The 17476-nt window shown below is 43.1% G+C and overlaps 1 protein-coding gene and 2 non-coding genes across 4 annotated transcripts in view; 1 reads left to right on the top strand and 2 right to left on the bottom strand.

Moving 5' to 3' along the window:
* Positions 1 to 17476, bottom strand: part of PRKG1 (protein kinase cGMP-dependent 1) — a 1377090-nt gene that overhangs the window by 966646 nt on the left and 392968 nt on the right. The window lies entirely within an intron of this gene.
* Positions 13122 to 13258, top strand: LOC132542916 (small nucleolar RNA SNORA51). Its single transcript, XR_009553887.1, has one exon. It is a non-coding gene; the product is annotated as a small nucleolar RNA SNORA51 (small nucleolar RNA).
* Positions 16286 to 16358, bottom strand: TRNAK-CUU (transfer RNA lysine (anticodon CUU)). Its single transcript has one exon. It is a non-coding gene; the product is annotated as a tRNA-Lys (tRNA).

The following is a 17476-nucleotide window of genomic DNA, read 5'->3' as shown; positions in this document are numbered from 1 at the left end:
GGAATTGGTGGGAAGATGAATTATGAATAAAATACGATCATAGATTGAACTGAAAGAGGGAGATGGTGTAGAAAGACTCAATTATCAGAATGTTTAGTAGGAGCATCAGATGAGTTTCTCTGTGCCGTATGCAATGATCCAGGTTTGAGCCGGGAGCCACCCCAGGGGAGAGCCAGCAGGAGGAAGAGGAACACTCAGAAGGAGAGAGAGGCAATGACAGAAACCAGAACTCCCACCTTGTGCACCCCATAAACATCTTTGGTCCATACTCCCAGAGGGATAAAAAATAAGGAAGCGTCCAATAGAGAGGATGGGATATGGAACTCTGGTGGTGAGAATTGTGTGGAATTGGACCCCCCTGTTATCTTAAGAGTCTTGCTAATCATTGTGAATCAAAATTAATTTACTAATAAAAATTTAAAAAGAAAGTACTAGCTTAATCTAGAACTATGTGGAGACCAGGAAAATAGCTACGGGAAGGACTAAGGATGGGACAAGCTCATCTCAGCAACGGGAGAAATTTCTTTTCTTTTTTTTCTTTCTTTCTTTCTTGCTCCTTCTTATTGTTATTGAATGTCTCCCTTCTATTTCTTCTCCTCATTTGTTTATTTTTTCCTTTCTCTTTTCATTCTCTCTTATCTTCCCCCTCATCCTTCATTTCTTGCATTTGTCATCATTTCCATAACCCCCTCCCTAGCCCCGGCTGACCCTTTTCTATTTGGCATATGTCAAACATACATTACAGGCTGCCAGTTGGGAATAAAGACAAGGAAGCTGAAGACGGCCAGCATTAATGGACATCACTGCTGAGTCAGATCCACAACAGAAGACTGGAGAGTCAAAGAAGAAAATGACCTAAGCTACCAGTACTGCTATGTCATGGCCCTCGGTTTCTGAGTTAGGCTGTCTTTTGCATTTGCATATGTTCTTCTTTTTTCTTTTTTTTCCCCTCAGAGCTCTCTAGTATTCAGATACTTGCAGAACAGAATTAGCTCCTGATTGTTTCTTAGTTTCCAAGTCATTCTCAAGTCCAGTTTTAACTTGCTGGCATTCTATTCTTTCTTTATTACTTTTTTAAATTTTGTGGACACTGCTGGAATCTTTGACATTCATGATTTCAGTTTTCCAACCCAAAACGTTCAGGGAAAGATACTGAGAAAGAAGGGATGGCACCAAAGCTCCCTGCTGTACCACAGCGTGTCCTCCCTCAGTGCAGGGGCCCAACTACCAGCTGTCTGCAAGGCATGACAGGTCCTCTGCCAAGCAAGCTGTATCTCTGATCCAGGGCTTTCTATTCTTGACGTGCAAAGGCATGCCTCTCAGCCTCTCTCATGAAAGCACACTGGATTACAGGTCTGTTTTCAAAGATGCCTTTACAACAACAAATAGGAAATCTTCGATTAATAAGGTTCTATGCTATATGAGAGAATCATTTTAATTATTTACCAGTAAACTTTATTTCATTTTTTTTTATATTTGATAAGACAGAGAAATTGAAAGAGGAGATAGAGATAGACATATATACTGTTTTACTGCTCCTGAAGCTTCCTCCTTGCAGGGACTTGAACCTCAGATTTCACGGGTAATAACGTGGGGCTCAGCTAAGTGTGCCAACACCTGATCCAAACTTTATAATGATTACTTGTACACCACTGTCAAGGATACTCCTACTCCAGAAGTAAGAGAAAATTCACTGATACTCACTAGCTGACAGCACTATAGATATTTATTTCCTGGTCCTTCCACACCACAAAGCTCAGAATGTGTTTCTGTTTCTATGCTGGGTATAGGTTTGATCATTGAGCCAGAGAGGTCCTTGAGAAATTATTCCAATCTAAGCCAACTCAAAGGTCCTTCGCTGTCAAAATCATTAACTAGGCATTCAAGGCAAATGCAGATGCTTGGACCCATCCTAAACTGACTAAAACAGAAACGATGGAGGGAGGGGCAGGGATGCGTGTTTTAATTCTCTAATTATTTAATGAAGTAATTATGAAATCCACTATAGTCATTCTACTTCCTGACCTACTCTTTTGCTGAGATGGGCCTTATGAATTCACACAGTCTCCCAGGTCAATTTGTCAATAAGTGCAAATCATCCCAAATCAGATCAACTCTTTTTTGCTCTGTGGGGTCTACAGGGGGGTAAGTTAATATTCTGTAAGCTCTGATTGAAAAATACCTAGTACCAATGTAGGAAAACATGTGACTGACTAGTGAATAGTGTTTTAAGTCTTCATTTAATTTCTATGAATAGAAATGAGTCAGTGATCATAACAATGTCTTTGTACTTTGACAGAGCACTCTCTGTGGGTGTGAGGGGGCTGTAGCTGCGGCACCCATTGCTGGGATAGCCTGAGGGTGCTTCTTCCCCAGCAAGTGCTCTCTGGGTTGGAGAGAACTCAACTGGAGCCAACCTAGGCTTCTGCATGGGAGAGGGATCAGGAACTCATGCCGAGCTAGTGTCGCAGGAGATACACTCTGGAACTCTCGGAGCCGGAAAGTAATCCCAAATGTGTTAAAACAGAAGAGCAGCTGTATTTATACTCGCCAAATAGGGTGGAAACAGGATGTGATGTAGAGAGGGTGGAACAAAAAGAGATTGGTGGAAATCAGGGTGACTACCAGAGGGAGCAGAGCAAAAAGAGAGTATGAACCGGATTAAACCAATGCCTGCAGGCATGGCGGTGCTTAGGTAAGCAGGATTAGAGACAAAAGCCAGGGGGAGCCAGCATACTACCCAACAATCCATCACCCCATTCATTGGTCTCCAGGGTTGAGATGGATCTGGCTGGCAAAGTGGGTGTCCCCTTCCTCCCTCACCGCTCCATGTGTGTCTCTCCCAAAGCTGCTCTGCACTCTGTGGAAGAGGACGGCCTTCCCAGACTTCCCAGAGATGGACTGACCTTCAGTCAAGGGTTTAAGAGTAGCTGCTCTCCCCTTGCTAGAAGCTCCAAAAAGCTCTCAAGAACTGCCGTCCTCCCACATTGCCAAGTCATGCTTTGACCTTCACGGCTTCACTCTACTTTTCAAATGTCTTCATCAAGAAGGTGATGGAGACGGTGCAAGCGGTCCAGCAAGCGCTTGGCTGTCTGCTTCCATTACACACCCCTGGATCACAATTCAGATGAAAATGACTATCTGTATGGACTGTGGGCCTGTGTTTTTGAGCTCCCTGCAAATCCTTCAAGGCCAGGCACAGCCCCACCACCCCTCCTTGGCTGTGTGAAGTCGGGGATGGGGACATCAAGCCAGTCAGAGCGAGTTTCTCTCAGACCAGCTTCTCCATTGCTGTGCATGGAAGATTCTTTGTTCTTGGAAGTGTCTGCGATTCCTGAGAACCTCCAATTAAGCCCCAGGATGGCTCCTCGACATGCTGCTGCTTCTCAGCCTTCTGATGATGAAACTAAGTGTGGGAGGAAGGTGCTCACCATTCAGGAGAAGGGAAGCTTCTGGAGATGCTCAGAGAGGGCAAGAACATCGTGGAGGTCGCCTGCCATCCGGACTTGAGTGAGTCTACCCTGTGCTGCATCCAGAAAGATGAAAAGAACAGTCTGTCTCTTTCCACCAGGCAGTAAAGCCAAGGGGTGTTATTTCATGTCTAGAGGGCTCTAAGAATGTTAAAACCTGTATTTAGAAGGTCATAAACAGGGTTTCTATGCTCTAACTCTGGAAGTATTTGATTTATAAACAAAGAATCCTCCTTCGTGGAATTTCACCTATCGTGGTAAAGTCTGGAACTGATTAACCGAGATGAAAGAGGGTTGGCTGTATTTGGAATGTTCTCAGACCCTTCACCTTCTGCACGCCACAATGATCCTGGGTCCATAATCCCAGAGGGATAAAGAATAGGGAAGCTATCAAGGGAAGGGATTGGTTACAGAGTTCTGGGGGAGGGAACTGTATGGAATGTACCGCTTTTATCCTATAGTCTTGTCAATATTTCCATTTTATAAATAAAAAATTTAAAAAATGTTGAGGGAAGTATTTTAATACAAATATCCAAGAATCTTATCAAAACACTAATAATTCTTAAAATAACACAGTGTTTTGCTAGGTCATATTTTAGAAACATTAAGGGATTCAGATTTACTCTTAAGTTCCAAGGCCTGGGAAAAACTGCTTTGCAAATGTGACATAAATATTAAAAAATGATACATACAATAAAAAATTGACTAGTAATGGAACACAGATGGACTAAAGTAGTAAAGATTTCAACTGAAGTTAACGTGTGAGGACTCAGGAAATAACTTTTTGCCAACTTTTTTTTTTATGTTTGCTTTTTAGGGGAAAAGAAAAATGAAATATTTTTCTAAAGAGCTTTCTTTTCGATCACTTCTCAGATACACTGAGTTTCTACTCCTTCTCTTTCTTTGTCACCAGGTCCCTGGCGTTACTGGTGTCCTCAATCTCCTTGTAGCTGTCCTCTATAAAGGAAGCTGTCTGTACAGCAGATCTCTGGATGTAAGCGAGTTCTTGGTGAATTCACTGGTTAAAAGGTAAAAGTTGGTCCAAGAAACACTAAGTACAACCTGGACTGGAGTTGGTGTATTGCACCAAAGTAAAGGACTCTGGGGTAGGGGGAAATGTTCAGGTCCTGGAACAGATGGACCTAGGCAGGGGGTAAGAGTGTTTTGTGGAAGACTGAGAAATATTACCCATGGACCAACCATTGTATTTTACTTATGACTAAGCTATTAAGAAAAGAAAAAAAAATATGTACCTATCTCAGTCTTTACAAATTGATCAATTGATCCATTCCTTAGTAGCTAGTAAATATTGGCTTCATGCACAGTGTATCTGACATACAGTCTTTTCACTCAAATACCTTACATTCTAAAGAGAGGAGAAAATCAACTTTAAGTGACGATAGCAGCACTTAACTTAGGGGGTTGTCTGAGGGGAAGAAAAATATCCTGAAGGAAGTGATGGTTAAGGGAGACCAGAAGGATGGTGACAGTGATGGTGTGGTGTGGTGATGGTATGTTGTGGTATGGTGATGATGTGGTGTGGTGATGATGTGGTGTGGTGATGGTGTGGTGTGGAATGGTGTGGTGTGGTGTGGAGTGGTATGGTGATGGTGATGATGTGGTGATGGTGTGGTATGGTGTGTTGAGGTGTGGTGTGGTATGGTGTGGTGTGGTGTGGTGTGGTGTGATAGTAATGGTGATAATGATGGTGTGGTGTCCTGATGGTATGGTATAGTGTGGTGTGGTGTGGTGTGATAGTAATGGTGATAATGATGGTGTGGTGTCCTGATGGTATGGTATAGTGTGGTGTGGTATGGTGTGATAGTAATGGTGATGGTGTGTTGTGATGATGTTGATAGTGTGGTGATGGTGTGGTGTGGCGATGGTGTGGTGTGGTGATGATGTGGTGTGGTGATGGTGTGGTGTGGGATGGTGTGGTGTGGTGTGGAGTGGTATGATTATGGTGATGGTGTAGTGATGGTGTGGTATGGTGTGTTGTGGTGTGGTGTGATAGTAATGGTGATGATGATGGTGTGGTGTGGTGTCCTGATGGTATGGTATAGTGTGGTGTGGTATGGTGTGATAGTAATGGTGATGGTGTGTTGTGATGATGTTGATAGTGTGGTGATGGTGTGGTATGGTGTGGTGTGGTGATGGTGTGGTGTGGTGATGATGTGGTGTGGTATAGTGTGGTGCGGTGATGGTGTGCTGTAGTGTGTGGTGTGATGTGGTGTGTTGATGGTGTGGTATGGTGTGGTGATGGTGTGGTGTGGTGATGGTGTGGTGATGGTGTGGTGTGGTGATGGTGTGGTGTGGTTTGGTGTGGTGATGGGGTGGTGTGGTGTAGTGTGGTATTGTGGTGTGGTGTGGTGTGGTATGGTGTGGTGTGGTGTAGTGTGGTATTGTGGTGTGGTGTAGTGTGGTATTGTGGTGTGGTGCGGTGTGGTATGGTGTGGTGTGGTGTAGTGTGGTATTGTGGTGTGGTGTGGTGTAGTGTGGTATTGTGGTGTGGTGTGGTGTGGTATGGTGTGGTGTGGTGTAGTGTGGTATTGTGGTATGGTATAGTGTGGTATTGTGGTGTGGTGTAGTGTGGTATTTTGGTGTGGTGTGGTGTGGTGTGGTGTAGTGTGGTATTGTGGTGTGGTGATGGTGTGGTGGTGTAGTGTGGTGCGGTGATGGTGTGCTGTAGTATGGTATGGTGTGGTGTGGTGATGGTGTGGTGGTGTAGTGTGGTGCGGTGATGGTGTGCTGTAGTGTGGTATGGTGTGGTGATGATGTGGTATGGTGTGGTGATGGTGTGGTGTAGTGTGGTATTGTGGTGTGGTGTGGTGTGGTATGGTGATGGTGTGGTGTGGTGATGGTGATGGTGATGGTATGGTGTGGTATGGTGTGGCGTGGCGTGGCGTGGCGTGGCGTGGCATGGCATGGCGTGGCCTGACATGGTGTGGTGTGGTACAGACAGACTCACATTTGAAGAGGACCAGAAGCAAGAGGTGAGGTATAAAGGCTATTATTAGAGTTTAGCTTTTATCATGATGACAACTTGAGGCAATTTTGGCTTTTTTTTTGAGCTGGTGCTGAGGAGAGGAAGGGTGACAGGATTTGTTTATTTAAACAAAAACAATTTTGCTTGGAGATCTTTAATTGGATTTGAGCAGAGGAAGTGATTAAATGTTCTTATTAAGCAGCTACCCAGTGGGGAGACTAGATAGGGGGGATTTACCCAGCTCTGGGTGCTAAGTGACAAGCTCCTGAGAATTAAGTGAAAGAAACTGCCCTAGAGAAAACAGATCTACTGAGGGTCACTTGGAAGAACTGGCTGACATTTTCTGGCCTTCACCCATTGCATCTCCAAATGCCCAATAATGGGGGCTGGGGACCTGAAAGAGGCAGGCTGGGGGTGTGTATCCCCCTGCAAACACCCATGTTCAGCGGGGAAGCAATGACAGAAGCCAGACCTTCCAGCTTCTGCATCCCACAGTGACCCTGTGTCCATGCTCCCAGAGGGATAGAGAATACGAAAGCTATATAATATGATATGATATGATATATATTATAATATATAATATTATAATGTATACTCTATAATAGGAAAGTTATATAATAGGGGAGGGGATGGGATATGGAGCCTGATGGTGGGAGCTGTGTGGAGTTGTATCCCTCTTCTTTTTAAAGATTTTATTTATTTATGAGAAAGATAGGAGGAGAGAGAAAGAACCAGACATCACCCTGGCACATGTGCTGCTGGGGATCGAACTCAGGACCTCATGCTTGAGAATCCAAAGCTTTATCACTGCGCCACTTCCTGGACCGCAGGGCTGTACCCCTCTTATCCTATGGTTTTGTCAATGTTTTCCTTTTTATAAATAAAAAACTAAATAAATAATAAGTCTTTTAAAAAAGAAACCCTGGGAGCCGGGCGGTGGCGCAGCGGGTTAAGCGCAGGTGGCACAAAGCGCAGGGACCGGCGTAAGGATCCCGGTTCGAGCCCCCGGCTCCCCGCCTGCAGGGGAGTCGCTTCCCAGGCGGTGAAGCAGGTCTGCAGGTGTCTGTCTTTCTCTCCCCCTCTCTCTGTCTTCCCCTCCTCTCTCCATTTCTCTCTGTCCTATCCAACAACAATGACATCAATAACCACAACAATGTTAAACAACAAGGGCAACAAAAGGAACATAAATAAATATTTAAAAAAAATTTTTTAAGTTGGTGGACAAAAACAATTAAAAAAACAAAGAGAAACCCAAGATAAAGAGTTTAAATGCTTTTATACAAATATTTTGGATGGGGGGCAGGTAGTGACACACCTGGTTGGGGGCACATATTACAGTTTAGATGACAAGGAAAGTGGGGAGGAGCCCCTTATAATGTTTGATACTGGAGACCCAAGCTAGGCTGTTTTCTTCTTTGACATTATTCAGATTTGACTCTCAGGTCTCTACCTTGAGTGAATTCTCGTGACCTAAGTCCCTTCAAACAAAGGGTGTTAATAATAATGACTCCTACATGTTGTATCGCACCAAAGTAAAAGACTCTAGTGTGGGGCGGGGGGCAGAGTCCAGGGCCTGGGAAAGGATGCCAGAGGACCTACTGGGGGTTGTACTGTTATGTGGAAAACCGAGAAGTGTTAAACTGAGAAATCTATAAATTATTGTATTTACTGTCGAAGGTAAAACATTATTCCTCAATAAAGGGAGGGGGGGGAAGCAAAGCATGAAGATGGACTAAGAACAGCTGCCTTTTAACAACTTGTCTGATGCCTTGGGCCCACTCAGACTTGAACTTGGAACCTGCTCCTCCTCCTGGTGTCTTCAGTTATAAGAACCAATAAATTCCCATTTGGATAAAAAATATATACTCCTACATCATGATTAGATTGTAGAGACTACTGAGTTAATTCACAAAGTACTTTGAAAAAATCTGATTAATGGTACTTTCATAGAATTAAAAAAAAACAAACAACAAACAAACAGTACTTGGCATTAAAATTGTATTTTCTGTCCAACACTGAGTAAGTGGCCAAGGCATGACTTGAATCTCCATTATTGTCCAAGCTCCACATATTTCCTGTTTAGCTTCAAGTCTGAACACTGGCTCAACAAATACCAGCTCTTTTAAAAGGTGGATGTGACATGGTGGTTAAAAATATGCTGTATTCTCAGAGTCTCTACAACAAATGGTGCTGGAAAAAATGGGTTGAAACATGCAGAAGAATGAAACTGAACAACTATATTTCACCATATACAAAAGTAAATTCCAAGTGAATCAAAGATTTGGATGTTAGACCAGAAACTATCAGATACTTCGAGGAAAATATTGGCAGAGCTCTTTTCTGTATAAGTTTTAAAGACATCCTCAATGAAACGAATCCAATTACAAAAAAGACTAAGGCAAGCATAAACCTATGGGACTACATCAAATTAAAAAGCTTCTGCACAGCAAAAGAAACCACCACCCAAACCAAGAGACCCCTCACAGAATGGGAGAAGATCTTTACATACCATCCATCAGACAAGAGTTTAATAACCAAAAAATATAAAGAGCTTGCCAAACTCAACAACAAGAAAACAAATAACCCCATCCAAAAATGGGGGGAGGACATGGACAGAATATTCACCACAGAAGAGATCCAAAAAGCCGAGAAACACAGGAAAAAATGCTCCAAGTCTCTGATTGTCCAAGAAATGCAAAAAAAAAAAAAAAAAAATGCGATACCACTTCACTCCCGTGAGAATGTCACACATCAGAAAAGGTAACAGCAGCAAATGCTAGAGAGAGAGTGTGGGGTCAAAGGAACCCTCCTGCACTGCTGGTGAGAATGTCAATGGGTCCAACCTCTGTGGAGAACAGTCTGGAGAACTCTCAGAAGGCTAGAAATGGACCTACCCTATGATCCTGCAATTCCTCTCCTGGGGATAGATCCTAAGGAACCTAACACATCCATCCAAAAAGATCTGTGTACACATATGTTCTTGGCAGCACAATTTGTAATAGCCAAAACCTGGAAACAACCCAGGTGTCCAACAACAGATGAGTGGCTCAGCAAGTTGTGGTCTATATACACAACGGAATACTACTCAGCTGTAAAAAATGGTGACTTCACCGTTTTCAGTGGATATTGGATGGACCTTGAAAAATTCATGTTTAGTAAAATAAGTCAGAAACAGAAGGATGAATATGAGCTGATCTCACTCTCAGGCAGAAGTTGAAAAACAAGATCAGAAGAGCAAACATAAGTAGAACCTGAACTGAAATTGGCATATTGTACCAATGTAAAAGACTCTGGGGTGGGTGGGTGGGGAGAATACAGATCCAAGAAGGATGACAGAGGACCTAGTGGGGGTTGTATTGTTTATGGAAAACTGAGAAATGTTATGCATGTACAAGCTATTGTATTTACTGCTGAATGTAAACATTAATTCCCCAATAAAGAAATAAAAAATGCTTTCTTCTGAGGTAAGCGCATATAATAATAAGCGCAAGCACCAGCACAAGGATCCCAGTTCGAGCCCCCAGCTCCCCACATGCAGAAGGTCCCTTAGCAATAAGTGAAGCAGGTCTGCAGGTGTCTATCTTTCTCTCCCACTCTCTGTCTTCCCTTCCCTCATTTTCTCTCTGTCCCATCCAACAACAACACCAGCAGCTGCAACAATAACAGCAACAACAACAACAATGGGGACAAAATGGTCACCATGAGTAGTGGATTCATAGCTCAGGCATCGAGCCCCAGTGATAACCCTGGGGGCAAGAAATAAATGATAAATAAATCAATAAATAGGCTTTGGTGAAGTTACATACACTGCCTGACCTCGGCATCCTCATCTGTAAGAAGAGACAATGACTCCATCTATGTCACAGGGCTATTGCCAAGTAAAGAGCAAACAGAAGGAAGCAGGATAGAGGGGTGTAGCTTCCAGTGGTGAGGGTGGCACAGAAACCAGCTGAATAATCCCATTTGGGTCACTCAGAACCGAGGCCTGTCGTCATAGTACACTAGGGGTATTGTTCTGCTGTGCTTCCCTGTCCACTGTCTCTCTAGGAAGACACAGGAAAGGTTGCTGGGAAAAGAACACACACAGAGTGGGTGATGGTCCACCTGGACATGAGTTCAAGCCCCCAGGCCCCACCTGCAGGGGGAGAGTTTCATGAGTGCTGAAGTAGAGCTGCAGGTGTCTCCCTGTCTCTTTTACTCTCTCTCTCTTCCCTCAATTTCTCACTGTCTCTGTCCAGTAAATAAATAAAGATGATTTATAAAATAATATCAAATATTTAAAAAGAATATATATATATATATATGAAAAGTAAACAGAAGGCAGATGCACTCTCTCCACATGATATGAAAGGCCTAGTGTTTTATGATAGTCAGGATCTTAACCTCACTTGTACCAGCTAACTTTTCTCAAATAAACAGTTTCTCTCTCTGCTCAAAATGTATCACTCACTAGCTTTCAGTTTTACTTAACTTTATCCTCTGAAATATATTCATGACAGTTAACCTAAATTCTGTAACAAAAACATATATATCTCTAAGAAATTGATCATTTTCACCTTCTGTTTGACACACATTTTTTTTTTTCCTGGTAGGAAATTTGAATTATCACCATCAAGGTCCTGCATCAGTTCAAGAAGTAACACCATAGCTCATTTTTTTCACCCAGATTCTTAAACCACTGCATGAATTTCCTGGCATGGAATTCCTGTGAATGTAGGGAAAGCCTAATCAAATTCATAAATGTGAGTGTGAGTGTGAGTGTGTGTGTGTGTGTGTGTGCGCACTATTCATTTCCCCTGGGAGAAATATTATCAAAACATTTAAAATTTGTCTAGAGAAGGTAGAAAAAATATTTCAAAATATCTTCCAATTGTATTTTATATTCATTAAGTCTATTTTAACTAATTTAATATATATCCACCTATTTGGATGAGCTAGTTTATATATGTATATTTTTTAACCTGAACACTGATCAGTTTTGGTTTATGGTTGTGCAGGAGATTGAACCCGGGACTTTGAAGCTTCAGGCATAAATATTTCATGTCACACAATGTTTACTGCAGAAATAGTTACTACAGCTTATTAATACACTTTGTTCAGAGTGGGTGTTCAGTAGTTCAATAAATACTTGATGGTGCTTGTAATTACAAGTCACGATAACTAAAACCTTTCCATATCTTATTATTATTATTTTACCAGAGCACTGCTCAGCTCTGGCTTATGGGGGTGGTGTGGGGAATTGACCCTGAGACTTTGGAACCTCAGGCATGAGACTCTCTTTGAGAACCATTATGCTATCAACCCTCACCCCAACCATGACCTTTCTATAGTTCCTTTTTAGGTTTGTATCACAAAAGTAACCATGAAGCCACACAACTAATCAAAAGACATACTGAAACCATTCAAGTATTTATTTTCAGAAACCTATTTATGTCCATCTAGTCTTTTTCTTTACATAATTTATTTACTTATTCATGAGAAAGATAGCAGGAGAGAAAGAACCAGACATCACTCTGGTACATATGCTGCCAGGGATCGAACTCAGGATCTCACACTTGAGAGTCTAGTGCCTTAGCCACTGCGCCACCTCCCGCACCACGTCCATCTAGTGTTATCTTAATGTAACAACAGACAGGACTTTCTTTTTTCAATTTTGTTAAAATATTTATTTATTTATTGGATAGAGACAGCCAGAAATCAAGAGGGAAGGGGGTGGTAGAGAGATAGAGAGAAAGAGACACACAGAAACACCTGCAGCCTTGCTTCACCACTTGGGAAGCTTTTCCTCTGCAAGTGGCGACGGGGGCAGGCACCCGGGTCCTTGCTCACTGTATTATGGATGCTCAATCAAGTGCTCCACCACTTTGTCCCCACATGTGACTTTCTAGGAGCTAAGTTGTTCCTTTATTTTCTCTATTAAATGAAGATATATCACAAGTCTCAGATGTAGCAAGAGTAGCCTTAGTTTGCTAATGTTCTTGTAATATTTCAGAAGAGAGAATGCTGACTCAATAAACAAGGGGTGGCGGCACCATAGTACCTTTGTTGGAAAGAAATAAGAAATCAACCTCCACTAGAGTTGTTTCTGGCTCCAGTGCCTGCATAACTCCTCTGCCACCCCTGGCCACTATACTGTTTATTTGTTTTCTGATAGAGGGAAAAAGGAAGAGAGAAGGGGGTCGGGCGGTGGCGCAGTGGGTTAAGCGCACGTGGCGCAAAGCGCAGGGACCGGTGTAAGGATCCCGGTTCGAGCCCTCAGCTCCCCACCTGCAGGGGAGTCGCTTCACAGGCGGTGAAGCAGGTCTGCAGGTGTCTGTCTTTCTCTCCCCCTCTCTCTCTGTCTTCCCCTCCTCTCTCCATTTCTCTCTGTCCTATCCAACAACAAAGCAACATCAACAACGGCAATAATAACTGCAACGAGGCTGCAACAACTAGGGCAACAAAAAGGAGGGGAAAAAATGGCCTCCAGGAGCGGTGGATTCATGGTGCAGGCACTGAGCCCAGCAATAACCCTGGAGGGAAAAAAAAAAAAGAAAAGAAAAAAAGGAAGAGAGAAGGCAGTGCCTATGTAGTGTCCAATTACGTATTGTTGGACATGTGCCCAACAATGGTATTATTGGACATTTCTTAACAACCAGGCATTCATTTTAATTTTTTGAAAGAAAACCCACCTGGCTCTTCCCACAGGCTGTGTTTTTGGCACTAACTGTATAGAAAAAGGAGGCAGAGTGAAACACCCTAGATCTACCTCAGCCCAGGCCCCTGGCCCGGGTCTGCATTGTGTAGGCCTGGGGTGGGGTGCTGGGAAATTGTGCAGATGCAGTCACATCTGCCATGTTGTCCCCTCAGGCTATTGCCAGTTCCCGTGAGAGTTGGGACATTCTCGGAGTGCCTTTCCCAAACAATCCTGTCCCGGCTTGTCACTCCCGGTTTTTGCCCTATAAAGCCCTTCTTCTTCCACCCCTCTCTCTCTTGCCCGCTCTCTTGCCTGCTTTTCACTTTGATGATTAGACGCAGGGAAGGTTGCTGCGCAAGGTGGCCATTTTGGCTAGCTCCACATGGCCCGAACCACTGCACTCTCACCCAAATCTGAGGTGCCCATGCGAATAAAGATTTGTGTTCCCTCTCCTCTCCGGATCTCCTCTCTCTCTCTCTCCTCCACGTCGCAGCATGACAGTGGGGGGTTCATGTGTTTAAAAAATATTTGAAGGAAACATTTAAAGAGAAAAATTCAGATATTTAAAGGACTATGATCAGTCACTTAAATAATTTATGCAAGACTAGGAAGCATTCGCTTGGGAAGCTTATTCTAATTTACACAGATGTCAGTAAGCGGTATGTATATAATAAAGAAAGGTTTATGTTGAAAATAAATTTAATTTTAGCAAACTTTCTTGACCATTTAACCAAAAAATAGCATTTTTTAAAAGACAAAGATACTAAACTTAAAAAAATGGGTCGTGCAGTCTCTCTGGAGTAATTATTTGATATTTCTTTTCCATTAATTTGATAATTTGCAGGATATTAATAAAGAAAATTTACTTCAGAGCTACTGCAATCATGTCCCAGAAGCCTACTTATTTCCATCTTTCATAATCTCCAGAAATGTGTCTGGAGAAATATAAAGAGATATCTCAATGCCAGAACTCATAGTCAGACCTATGTTGATAAGCCAATACTTCCCTTATCCAATAAGGGCTGCCACTTGAAAAATATGCAAGTTGACTTGAATAAGGAAATGAGGTCAGTCCTTGCATTGAAAGCTTTACCAATCTTCCCAAGTAATTTAAAGTATGAATAGCAGAATACACTGAGAATTTGCAGACTGTTACATTTCAGATAAGGATCTGAGTTCTTTAATAGAAACACATAGTCATATGCCCAAGTCATGTGTTCTAAGGTAATCCCTCAAACATGTGTGTGAACATCTACTGAACAATGGAACAACTCCTGACAGGTGAAAGGAGACAAACCAACATTTTTCACTGGTGACTCACTGGTACCTTATCAAAACTAGTATTTGGCCCAAAATATTACCTTGAACTCTTTCCCATTACCAAAAGAAAAGAGATTATTCTTTTCCAAAGACTTTGACTTCTATCCTAAAGCAAAATCCATGCAGTTTTAACCCTCATCACTGTTTTGGTCCAAACTCTCAGAAGATGATGTTAGGGGAAGATGACCAGAGGCCTCTTAACTCCAAATTCAATTGGACCTAGACCCAGAGAGAAAAGAGGGGGAAAAAGGAAGGCCATTGAGAAGTAATAGATGTAGGTGTGAACTAGGAAAAGCAACAAAAATCAATGAAAACTCAACAAAATATGACCAGATTTCTTTGGAAACTCAACAGGCTACAGGTGAGATTAGACACGTGTGGCTCATGGGCAGAAAATGGGCGAGAGCTAGATTCCCGGGACTCAGAGGCTGTATACAGGTGGTTGCTGTCACCAAACAGGAAGAGAGACAGCTAAGGTTCAGCACTTCCAGGTATGAATCAAAGAAACAACTGTAAGAAAGAGAGAGAGAGAGAGAGAGGGAGGCAGACAGAGACAGAAAGAAGTGAGTACCAATATGTGTGTCTTCTGCATGGAAAGATGTGATGGAGAATTTCCAGGGATAAACACCTGTACTCAGGGAAGGCTCGCACCAAACTGGGTGTTTGGGAGCTGAGCTGCACCACTTCCAGCTCCAAGTTTAAGCAACAAAGAACTTACAAAAAGAAATAAAAAAATCACCTAAAATCTGACCAATTTTTAAAAAAATATTTATTTATTCCCTTTTGTTGTCCTCGTTTTATTGTTGCTGTTCTTGATGTCGTCGTTGTTGGATAGGACAGAGAAATGGAGAGAGGTGGGGAAGACAGAGAGGGGGAGAGAAAGACAGACACCTGCAGATCTGCTTCACCACTTGTGAAGTGACTTCCCTGCAGGTGAGCAGCCAGGGGGCTCAAACCTGGATCCTTTCGCCAGTCCTTGTGCCTTGCGCCGCCTGTGCTTAATCCACTGTGCTACCGCTGACTCCCAATCTCACCAATTTGTAACTGTTTCTTCTTGAGTCTCCATTGCTGCTGTCCCACAGAGGCTGGAACAAAGGCAGGGAGACCCTATATTGACATCAGGGACACTGGCTGTGTTGGTCTGCTTCTAGTTCTGCTTCTGGGATCTCTTCTGTTACACTGCTTGACATTGTGGTCTATTTACATGGTCATTCTGGTCTCACTCCCCCTGCCTCCGGGAGATTTTGGTTTAGTCATTGCTAGTTGGTGCTTCTTCCTTCTCCCCGCCCCCTATCCTATGTATTTCGTTTGTTCCTGACTCTTCTGCAGGAGGAGAGAGAGGAAAGTTAGAGAAGGACTGTTGGTATGCATGAGACCCCTTCTGTTTCATTTGGTTTAAATCCCCCCTGCTTAACACTATTCTATTTACATAACCACTTCATTCTATTTATATAACCACTGTTAACAAGCACCTCCCTCCAGGGCATTGGTTCAATCCCCACTGTTTCATGATATGTTTTTGCTCCACCCCCCCTCCTTGTCACACCCTGATCCTCTCCTTGTCACACTCTGATTGTCACCAGTCACTTTTCTCTCCACCCTCTCTATGTCACACCCTGTTTCCACCCTACTTGGCAAGTATATATAAAGACAGCATTGTGAGTTTTAGAGTACTTTACCTTGAGTTTAGCTTAGCTCGTCTTAGATTGTGCTGCGTCCTGCATGAATAAAGAGATACTGCCTACAGCTCAACTATGAGTCCCTGGTCGTCTGTTACCCGCCCGTGAAGCCAGCCCGGAGAAAACAACCTAACCCATCGAAAACGACATATAGCGCCCAACGTGGGGCTCGAACCCACGACCCTGAGATTAAGAGTCTCATGCTCTACCGACTGAGCTAGCCGGGCATGGCAACTACCCAACAAAGGACAAGATTGTGATTATAGGTAGCTTAGATGGCGCTATGTTCCACGTCAATAAAGAAATACTGCTCTCCACTCAGCCATGAGTCCCTGGTCTTCTCTGTCCCCTGCCCACAAAGCTAGCCTGGCATACTGGCACCCTGAACTGGGACTGACAGGCTGGGTCTGGCGACTAGATAAAAATTTTCTTCTGCAATACTCCATCCTTTAGGTTCATGATTAGTTAATAATTTGTTCTGCTTTCTATCTTAACTCTTTTTCAGCCACCAGGTTCCAGATACTACCATGAAGCCAACTGGACATCCCTGAACACCACCACCAATGTGTCCTGGAGCTCCACTTCCCCAGAACCCTGCCCCACTAGGGAAAGAGAGAGGCAGGCTGGGAGTATGGATCCACCTGCCAACGCCCATGCTCAGCAGGGAAGCAATTACAGAAGCCAGACCTTCCACCTTCTGCACACCATAATGACCCTGGGTCCATACTCCCAGAGGAATAAAGAATAGGAAAGCTGGGAGTTGGACAGTAGCTCAGCGGGTTAAGCCCATGTGGCTCAAAGTGCAAGGACCAGTATTGGATCCCGGTTCAAGCCCATGGCTCCCCATCTTCAGGGGAGTCACTTCACAGGTGGTGAAGCAGGTCTGCAGCTGTCTTTCTCTCCCCCTCTCTGTCTTCCCCTCCTCTCTCCATTTCTCTCTGTCCTATCCAACAATGACGATATCAATAACAACAACAATAACTACAACAATAAAAAAACAAGGGCAACAAAAGGGAATAAATAAATAAATAAATAAAAGAATAAGAAAGCTTTCAAGGGAGGGGATGGGATATAGAGTTCTGGTGGTGGGAATTATGTGGAAGTGTACTTCTCTTATCCTATGGTCTTGTCAGTGTTTCCATTTTATAAATAAAAATTACACACACACACACACACACACACACATATATATATCCTCTTTAGCAGGGAAATCTAACACTTTAACCACAGTGCCTCCTGCTGACACAATAGGAGAAGCCACACTAGATGAGGAAATGGAAATATACAAACAGCAATGACAGAAACCCCAAATAACCAGATAGACACATGTAGAAAAAAAAAAATC

The sequence above is a fragment of the Erinaceus europaeus genome, chromosome 1 (genome assembly GCF_950295315.1).
Source record: "Erinaceus europaeus chromosome 1, mEriEur2.1, whole genome shotgun sequence".
Lineage (NCBI taxonomy): Eukaryota > Metazoa > Chordata > Mammalia > Eulipotyphla > Erinaceidae > Erinaceus > Erinaceus europaeus.
The sequence above is the reverse complement of the archived record's forward strand: the minus strand, read 5'-3'. Positions and strand labels throughout refer to the sequence as shown.